The following is an 11,557-nucleotide window of genomic DNA, read 5'->3' on the forward strand; positions in this document are numbered from 1 at the left end:
AGTCAAGACAACTCTCATACGCGATCCAAACTCAATTTGCAGCACATATAATTCACTAGTAAAGGAGGACTCGCTACAAAACAACATATGGATCACACGCCCTCAGGACACACTGCAAGAGATAACCCACATGTTTCGTCTCAAACTAACATCTCTTTATACCCTTCCACCGTCATAAACATCACGCAATCACTTAATCTTCCTGAGTCTGAACTCATATCACGACATGAAATCTACTTCATTTCCCAACTAAACAACATGAAAAGATCCTTGAACACACCCATAACTTGGGGCTATACATCAAATCAAGATGGAAATCAAGCACCAAATAGTTCTTTCTACCCTCAAGCAAACCCTCATTGTCACATCCAAATCATATGAACAGATCTCGCAGTCACATCATACTCATCACGTAGCCATCCAGCCATCACTTCCACTAATAGGAACACTACCGAACATATAAATCCAAAAGCACGCGCTCACATAATCAACGCCTCAGTGTTCAAGCTACAGGAAAAGCCCGGCCCCAAGTCTCCCAACATCAACACACAAAAATCACATCTCACCTCTCGTTCAGGGAATCATAAGTCGTCGATGCACAACTGATACCAAGCGCTCATGCGTCCATACTAACGCGTGGAAGGAATTTCAAGAGTTACATTGCAAGCTGAATCAATGTCGCACGATAAGAATTGAAGAATGTGGGATTTTCTAAAGGTTGTGCAGCCTCTCGAAGATAAGTACAGACGTCTCTGTACTGATCCGCGAGACTATACTAAACATGCTCATGACTCGTGAAACCTATGTAACCTAGGCTCTGATACCAACTTGTCACGACCCAAAACTAACTCTGTCGTGATGGCGCCTAATGTGGTACTAGGCAAGTCAACACACTACCAAAACCAATCAATATTTTTATTTTTAAGACAAAACCAAAGCTATTTAACAATAAACCTACATAAGGAGTTTAAATCAAAACAATAGTGCAAAAAGAAAGCCCGACATCAGGGTGTCACTAGTCATGAGCATCTACTACAATCGTCTGACAACATCAAGATTAACATAACATAGTAATAATTGAATACAACTAAGGGAGGATAAGAAGGGAGAAAAGCAGGGCTACGATCACCAGGCAGCTACCTTACTAACTCCGATTGACCTGCCACTAAGTAATCAACACCCGCTACCGGGTTCAGAAATACCTAGATCTACACACAAGGTGTAAGGAGTAATGTGAATACGCCAACTCAGTAAATAATAAAAGTAAATAGAGACTAAGCAGTAGTGACGAGCAATAAAACACATACAGATCATATCATGAAATCTCAGTAAATTACAGCAGGCTTTTAAATCAGGGTTTTGAATCAACTCAGCTCATTTAAATCCAGTTTCAGTAAAACCATTTAAAACATCTTTCAACAATTTTCAACAAAGTGATGAAAAATGAGTAAAAATGCTAAAAGCATAAACAACCCCTCAAGAAAAACTCACTCTTATACAGCCTCTCGGTCAACATAAATATAGAACAACCCATCGACGAACATCACTCGTAAACAGCCCCCTCGGGCAAACCTGAATCATAAACAGCCCCTCGGGAAAACCTCACAATCACTCATATACAGCCCCTCGGGCATTACCTCATAATCGCTCATAAACAGCCCCTCGGGCATAATATGAATCAAGAATAGCCCCTCGGGCAAAGCATCATATCATTCACTAAGGGTACCCGCACTCACTTGGGGTGTAAAGACTCCGGAGGGGCTCCTACAACCCAATCGCTATAACAAGCCACCTCATGACATAAATCAATTAGGCCCTTGGCCTCATAACAAGCCACCTCGTGGCATAAATCAATCAGGCCCGCGGCCTCACAAAAATCATGAATCAATAATAACATGTTGCGGCGTGCAACCCGATCCCTTAATATCCTCAAAACACAGGCCCTCGGCCTCACTCACTCAGAAACCTCTCAAGTCACTCGGGCTATCAGTAAAACAAGGCGCTCAACCCAAAAATTTTATTTTATATATCAAAACGGAGTAATAACGACTAAGTTATGAAATCAGTAAACACAACATGGCTGAGTATAGATCTTAAATCAAAACAGTGAGAGAACAATAAGAAAAAGCCCCTAAGGGTCCAAACAACTCTGGCATAAGGCCCAAATATGGCATTCAGCCCAATTTAAAGGAAATTCTTTCTAAAACACATAAGTATCATATAATTTAAGTCAAATACGCAACTTGATAGTTGCTACGGGATGGACCAAGTCACAATCCCCAATAGTGCACGCCCACACGCCTGTCACCTAGCTGTGCGTCACCTTAAAATAGTTAAGCAATGTGAAATCCGGGGTTTGATACCCTCATGACTAGATTTACAATCATTACTTACCTGAAACAAGCCAATTCCAATACCGAGCAAGCCAAGCGATGCTCCCAAAATGCCATCTCGCGCGTTCCGGCCTTCGAACGGCTCGAAACTAACCAAAAACAACTCAAATATATCAAACAATGCTAAAGCAACCAATCCTAATTGAAAAAGGTCGAATCTTTAATCAAAAGCCCAAAATCGGCCAAAAAGCCCAATCCGTGCCCGCATCTCGGAACCCAACAAAACTCACAAAATCCGACAAACCATTCAATTATGAATCCAACCATACTAGTTTCATCGAATTCTGACTCCGAATCGATGTTCTGAATTTAAAATTTTACTTTATGAAACTTTAGACAAAACCCCCAAATTTCACTTTGAAATCATCAATCAAATGCCAAAAACGAAGATGGATTCATGAAATATAACCAAAAATGATTAGAGAACACTTACCCCAATACATATGGTGAAAATCGCCTCCAAAATCTCCCAAATCCGAGCTCCCCAACTCAAAATATGACCAAATGAACAAACCTTTGTTTTTATATTTTCTGCCAGCTATTCTGCCTCGATTCTCATGCCAAATGATCCCAAAACTGACTTTTGATGTATCCAATAGATTCCTTGTGAAATTTTTGTCAAGTTAGGCTCTTGAATCACTTTATATGATCTTATATTGAAGGAGATATGTTGGTTTCAATATTTGAAAATAGTGTAGATTTTTAAATACGAATTCAGTGGCAATTTCGTAATTAAACTGAAAAATCTGGCAACCCAATTCTTAGTAAAATGACCATAAAATCCTCATACGATGTCCAAACTCGACGACTCTTTTTGATATGACTCCGTAATTACTATACGGATCTAATTCTTTAATAAAACCATAAATCAGAGATCATTTGCTTAATGTAGTACCATTTATGCTTGAAAAACGACGTCGAAACATAAAAAACAAGCGCAACACAACCTAAACCTATTCGAAACTCACCCGAGCCCCTCGGGACCCTGTTCGAACATACCAACAATTATAATATCATAACATATACCTACTTGAGGCCTCAAAACACACATAACAACATCGAAACGACGAATCATACCTCAATTTGAAATCATGAACTTGAAACTTCCACAATCGATGTCGAAACCTAACAAATCATGTCCGATTGACCTCAAATTTTGCACGCAAGTCATCTTTGACATTATGGACCTCATCTAACTTTCAAAATCGGAGTCCGACCCCGATATCAAAAAGTCCATTGCCGATCAAGTTGTCCAAAATTCCAACTTTTGCTATTTCAAGCCAAAATCTACTACGGACCTCCAAATTACAATCCGGACGCGCTCCTAAGTCCAAAATCACCCAACGGAGTTAACAGAACCATCAGAAATCCAATTCGATGCCAAATTCTAAATTTGGTCAAACCTTTCAAATTTAAAGCTTCTAGCTGAGAATCATTCTTCCAAATCAATTTCGAATAACCTGAAAACCAAAATCGACGATTCACATAAGTCATAATACTTCTTATGGAGCTACTCATGCCCTCAAACAACCGAGCATAGTGCAATTGGTCAAAATGACCAGTCATGAATACGCTAGTAGAAACATACACAAAAAAGATCAAAATCAAAATTGAACTACGGACCACCACCATCAAGGCCTTCAACGTCCCCACCTACTTGGTCCTCAATAGCGATGCCTCCTTGGCCATCAGTACCTTTGCTCTCGGGATATGCAACATTATACATGTATTCTCCACGAGCTAGTCCACTCCCCGTCCACCTCGTCATCACCGACCTGAGGCGTGATCATGCCCACAAGTGACTCGAGCTTTAGGAGCCTTAACACAAACATCCTCGAAGTCAACTTCAGAGACGGATTCTACCTTATGCAGATCTCGAAACACATCTAACTGTGCCTCGATGTGAATTTGCTCCATGTACAATTCCCGAGGAGCATTAGGAAAATCTGATGTACGAGAAGAAGACGGTTGTGCCAACAATTGAGACTTCTTGGCCTCCAAATCAATGACTCGATCGTAGAGATTAGAATTCCCTTTCTCCAACTCTCCAATACTCTCATCGAGGCACTCCTCTTTAAGCTTCATTGTTGCCAAGTCATTCTCCCACTCGAAACATAGAGTCTGAATCACCACCTCAAGAGAGTCTGCCTTCCTTAAAGCCTCTGACTGAGCAGACTCCGCCTTCTTCAAATCCTCTGCCTTCTCGATGACCTCGCCATTTAGAGCCTCCACCTTGAATTGACACTCCTCAAGCTAAGCACGCAGGGAAACCACCTGAGCTTGGAGATCACTACATTGGGCTTTGACCTCCTTGCTGAGCTCAAGCTTTTATTTTTTGCTCCTCAACATCTCCTCCAGGATGCTGCACTTCCCCACTATCCACAACAGCTCCTCGTCTCGGGGATTCAAATCCTCCCTCCGTCGGTGCAAACTACCGCCCTCACAAAGCTAACGCCGAAGCTCCTAATACTTCATAAGATCTCTGAAGTACTTATCTTTTAATTTCACGCAAATGTCTTTGCGCCTCTTCTCCCTACGAGTGCTCTCAATTTCTAAGACGATCGCCTACAAAACGAACAAAAGAAGTTAGAAATTGTGAAGAAACAAAATCAAAGGAAAATAACTAAAAACAAATTTGTTTACTAGAAGGGCGAGGCCAAGAATATTGTTCGACATGTTACTGTTGGTCATATCCTTGAATATCGTACTCTCCACTTCAGAATTGAGAGGGATAAAGGAAGGGATAATTTGATCGGTATTCACACGAAGCGGTACATCAGGATCGTAATAGTCCTCGAACCCCCCTCCAACCTCACTTCAAGCTGAGTAAGCCTCATGTCGATCATCCGCAACTCATACACATCCATGTCGGAATCAGCTCCAACATCCTCTTCAGCAAAAACCTTACTTTTGTCATCAATTAAATGAGGTGCATCTGCTGCAACACCGGAAGATGAGGCCTATTCGCGTCTTGGAAGCACAGAGCCATTGTACGCATCCTCCTCAAGTCGAACCTCCGCATCCTCCAAACAAATGGTTTCGGGACTAGCCTCTAAGCTCTCGCTAATATGCACTATCCCTGTTTTCCAAAGGACAAAACCACAGTCTCCCACATCGATAGCATCCGACCTCTCTCCTATGACATCTACGACCCTTCTCTTACGAGGCATCAAATGCCCATCATAGGGAAAAGGCTCCTTATCGTCATCAATAAGGTTATTTAATGCAGAGTCCTAAGTTTCCATAGTCGCAAGCTCCGCGACCAAAGAAGGGACAACTACTAGCTACCGATCGAAGGTAGAACGAGCCCAAACCTCTTAAAGAAACCCCACCACTCACGAATCCCTACGATGTAAGGGTGGAGCCGACCAGCCTAAGTAGAAATTTCCTCGACCAAAGGAGGAGGTGATGTCTTAGTTGTATAAGAAAAGGACAAGATGTCAGAGTCCAAGACTAAATAAAAAAAGTCAAGTATGCACATGCAAGGAAATTAGGTACTTAAGAGTATAATTCCAAATCTCAAGCAAACTGTCGACGTTGTTCACCACGTCCTCAATTTTGACGGAGAAGAAGTTGGTCCAGAATTGACGGTTAGCTTTGCCATCCATCTTCACCATCAGGCACTTACCTCATCGGTAGAGAAGGTTCATCATCACCCCTCTATAAAAGCTGGGGGCGAACAGATGTATTAAATGGCGAAGAGTCAGTTCGACCTTGGCCAACTTGGTAAGCATCATTATAAGCTTATAGACATGCTACGCGAGCTGAGCTAGGCAAATGCCATAATAATGACAAATACCTCTACTAACAGAAAAAGAGGGAGAGTGTAGCCGACTTAGAAAGGATATGCATAGAAGTCACAATACACAGGACAGTGGACCTGTACAGTATAACATCTGGCCGGAATCAATTCAACGTGGTCGGGAAGGTCGAACTTAGCCCTAAGTTCTCCTAATTCTTTCTCCGTCATCACAGACCGAAAGGCTGTGATTATCGGCTTCAGTATCGGGTATCTAAGAGAAGTCAAACTTAGTCTAAGGGTTACGAGGAATTATCTCGTCCACCAACTTGGAAACTTCCATCATCGATGACAACAACAACGTTTTCCCCGTGATGAGGAAACACCATCGCTAAAGGGATCGCTTCACTCCTTTTACTAGACTCAGAAGTCATGTTAGACATGTTTTGAAAGAAGTATCGAAAGGTGAATAACTAAGAATGAGTGCAAGTCACTGGAACAGAAAAAAGAGGTTTAGTGCAATGGAATAATGAAGGGTTTGATATAGATAACTTAAGACTTCAAAATCATATCCTAACATCCCTATGTATAAGGATCTTAGCTCCAAAACCAAAGTCGGTTCATCATTACCTAGCATGGAACTGAAGTGACAGGTTCAATCAAGGGTCATACATGAAATGAAGCATCGGGAATATGCGTCATAATGACGCATAACGTCATGATATCACACAAGTTCGTGGACACAATAACTCCAACAAACCAACTGGGAAAATTGAAGTGTTTGAAATAAGCGGCCCACATAGGGCACGTTGGCAATTCGCAATAACCACTACGACCCGCACAACTCCCTCGATTGTTCCGACCACGATAAAAGAAAATTTTGCTCATCAAACCCAACTAATATCGGCCTCAATAAGCGGAAGGACTAATTGTATGGGTCAAAATCTACCTTTGGAATATTTAAGCCAAGATAACACTAAGGAAAGAATTCCTGTCACGACCCGGATTTCCCACCCTTGGGAGTCGTGATGGAGCCTACTCATAGAAGCTAGGCAAGCCACTAAACATAAAAAAATTTAACTCTTTTATTTTTAACCCTTTTTAACAATCTGAATTAACAGGCATCCAACATTTAGATATTAACGATAAATGAAATCAAGCGGAAGACTTAATCTAATATAATAACCAAGACCAGTACGATAATGACAACACACATCTCTACCTTGAATCCGATGTCACAATATCACGGACGGACTAAGATTACTACAACAAATGTCTGAAAGAAATACAATAACATAACACGGACCTATTCGAGGCCTCAAAACCTACATAACAATATCGAAACGACGAATCACTCCTTAAATCGAAATCTATGAACTTTGTACTTTTAATTTTCAAAACTCGCGCTAAAACATATCAAATCATCTCGGAATGAACCCAAATTTTGCACACCAGTCCCAAATGACATGACGAAGCTATTAAAATTCCCGGAACCACAATCCGAATCAGATATCCTCAAAATCAACTTTCAATCAAACTTATGGACTTTCCAAACTTTCAAATTTCCAATTTTTGCCAACTTGTGCCGAAACCTTCTAGAAATATCCAAATGCAAATCCGGGCATGCGCCCTAGTCCAAAACCACCATCCGGACATAACAAAACCATCAAAACTCCGTTCGGGGTCAAATTCACAAAAAAGTCAAACTTGGTCAACTCTTTCAACTTAAAGCTTCAACAATGAAATTACCGACTCCGAATAACCTAAAAACCAAAATCGACGATTCATATAAGTCATAATACATCATACGGAGCTACTCATGCCCCCAAGCTACCGAGAAAAGTGCAAATGCTCAAAACAACCGGTCGGGTCATTACACTAGAAAACTTAGTGCGCTGATACCAACTTGTCACGACTCGGAATTACCTCCTTCGGGAAAGTGATGGCGCCTAATATTTCACTTACTAGGCAAGTCAACATTAGGTAATCATTAAGCCAATTTTTATTCAATTCGTCAAATAAAGTCAAATAAGCTAAAACGAAATAAAACGAGTGTGAAATAATATAAATTCCATAACATCTGATACATATAGGATCTGGAGTCACAACTCATGAGCTACTATGATTTACTACAAACAAATTCTGAAAGGAAATACACTGTTCTAAAAGAAAAGAAACGGTAAAGTAATGTTACTAGGAAGAGACTCCAGGGTCTGTCGACACGGGCATATCTACCTTGGGTCTCCTATCGAATAAGTCCAACTGCTAACCTCACGATTAGCTCAGGCCGGCACCAAAATCTGCACAATAAGTGTAGAACATAGTATGAGTATAACGACCCCATTGACTTTGTAAGTGTCGAGCCTAACCTCGACGAAGTAGTGACGAGGCTAAGGCGGGTCACTCACGCTATAATCTGTATGCAATATAAATAGTATAGACAGAAAAGGAAATGCAGAACGAAGTAAAGCAGCAATTGAAAATGATAGCTACAACTTCAGGAATAAGTCAGCGATGTTCGGAATTTACATATCCTTAAGTGCAAAAAGTAAATACCGTAAGACTATCAGAGCTTAGAGGAATATAATTACACAGGTTGTTGCGGAGCGCAACCCGATCCCACCGTACGTTACATAATCCTCCCTTATTTCCTCGTAATAACATTAACAACACTAAGTATATATATAGGTATTGCGGCGCGCAACCCGATCCCACCATATTAAAATATCATAATCATAGTTCACTCTTATTCCACCAAAACAATCCACCCTTATTACACCTGTTGCGGCGTGTAACCCGTTCCCACCATATATTATAGATTCACCCTTATTCCACCTCACCATACCACCCTTATTTCACCTGTTGCGGTGTGCAACCCGATCCCACCATATCAATATCAAGTACTCAATATGCACAGTAAAACTTACAATTCAAATCACAGAAAACCATTTACATTCCCTAAACACCAAACTGAAACAAATGGGAAAAATTGTACAACATGATAATCCGCATAAGTAATACTATTAAGGCAAGTAAAGGGATAATTTAAGAAGAACGAGGAAACAGGGAAAACATATAATTCGGCGGCGCATAAGAACTCGTCACCTTATATATACATTGCTCACATTAAATTCACATAGCAAATAGCCCGAGGGTTCCTAATTCCCTCAAGTCAAGGTTAGACACAACACTTACCTCGCTCCAAACACCACTCATTGCTCAATCACAGCTTTGACTTTCAAACAAGCCTCCGAACCAATAGAATCTAGCAAACAAACCAAACGATTCAAATTAAGCCTTAGGAACTACCCATTATTGTAAATAATTCAATTTAGGCAATTTTTAAAAAAGTTTACAAAAGTCAACCCCCAGGCCCGCTTGGTCCAATCCCGAAAATCGAACCAAAACCGGACTACCCATTCACCCCCGAGCCCGATAATGTAATTCGTTTTGGAATCCGACCTTAATTTGAGGTCTAAATTACCAATTTACCAAATCCCTAATTTCTACCCAAAAACCACCAATTTTCACCATGAAAACACCAAATTTTAGGTAAAACATTTGTGAAATGTAACGAAAGATTGAAAGGAAATAAGTTAGAATTACTTACCAATGATTTGGGAAAGAAAGGATCTTGGAAAAATCGTCTCTAGTGTTCTTGGTTTTGAAAATTTGAAGAATGAACCTAAAATCCCGTCTAAGTCAAGTTTTACCCAGCCGCAGATGTCGCATTTGCGACATTTGCGAACCCGGCAAATGCGAGAAATCAATCACATTTGCGAAGACTCTCACACCTCTGAAATCATCACATTTGCGATGAAAAGTTCGCAAATGCGAACATTGACCTACCGCAACTTCGACCATTTGGTCACATTTGCGATCACTGCCCTCACTTGAACCCCTTCGCAAATGTGATGCATTGTTCGCAAATGTGAATTCTGACATTCTGTGACCTCGTGATCGCAAATGCGAACTTATGCTGACTCAGGTACTCTTCACAAATCCGATGAAATGGCTCGCAAATGCGAGCCTGTCAGGAATTGGGAATGTACGCAAATGCGAACACTAATCTCGCAAATGCGAGATCAGAGGCCAGTTACAAGAAATTGCAGACACCAGCTGAGTTCTAAGTCCAAATTCACTCCGTAGCCTATCCGAAACTCACCCGAGCTCTCGGGACTTTAAACCAAATATATACACAAGTCTAAAAACACCATACGACTTGCTCGCATGATCATATCGCTAAAATAATACCTAGAACTACGAATTAAACACCAAATCAAATAAAATTTTCAACAAAACTTTGAAACTCCTGTTTTCATAACCGGACGTCTGAATCACGTCAAACCAACTCCATTTCTCACCCAATTTGACAGACAAGTCATAAATGTACTACTGGACCTATATTGGTTTCTGAAACCAAAATACGGACCCGATATCCAAAAGTCAAACATCGGTCAAACATTTCAAGTTCATTAAGCCTTAGACTTTCAAATTTCTATAAAATGCAATAACTCAGGCTAGGAACATTCAAATTTGATTCTGGGCATACGCCCAGGGGCGGAGCTATGTACTAATTTAGGTGCTTCAGCACCCACTAAACTTTACACAATATAGGTATAGTTATATAAGAAATTTGAGGCATCTGATATAAAAGGAAAAGAAAGCACCTACCAACCAAAAAATTAAGTAGTTACGACACATCAAGAAAGATTAAGCACCCACGAACATAAAATCCTGGATCCGCCACTACATATGCCCAAGTCCCAAAACACGATATGGACCCACCAGGACCATCAAAACACGAATTCGAGTCCGTTTGATCAAAACGTTGACCGAAGCCAACTCAAGTGGATGTTAAGGCAAAATTTCATATTTTCCTCTGTTTTTAACATAAAAGCTTTTCGTAAAGATATCCGGATTACGCACGCAAATCGAGGAAGGCTAAAATAAGATATTTAAGGTTTTGGTTCACAGAATTATGTTCTAAAACATAATTTGACCTATCGGGTCATCACATAAACCCATCCTTTTTACTTTAGGTTTTACAAGATCGACGCAGTTGAAAACGATAAGAATTAATGATCTTTGCCGTATAAAGATTGGTCCACTTAACAGTATGGTCGAAGGATGTTGATGATAATTAAATGTCAAGAACACTTCCTTTTAAGTTTAGGTTTTACAAGATCGATACCATATAATAACTTGATGAAAACTATAAGAATGATTAGCAATATAAGTTACGTATGTTAGTGTTTGTAGTAGTAAAAATAAGAGTCGTGCATGGTTTGAGGGCGGCTCAAGCACATGAATGACCTAAAGCCAAAGTTTAATATGAGATATTTTTAAAAGAATATTATGATATGTATTTAAAGTATATTTTTCTAGATTTTTGAGATGCAACTTTGTTAATAATTTTTTTTAA

The sequence above is a fragment of the Nicotiana tabacum genome, chromosome 1, assembly GCF_000715075.1.
Source record: "Nicotiana tabacum cultivar K326 chromosome 1, ASM71507v2, whole genome shotgun sequence".
Lineage (NCBI taxonomy): Eukaryota > Viridiplantae > Streptophyta > Magnoliopsida > Solanales > Solanaceae > Nicotiana > Nicotiana tabacum.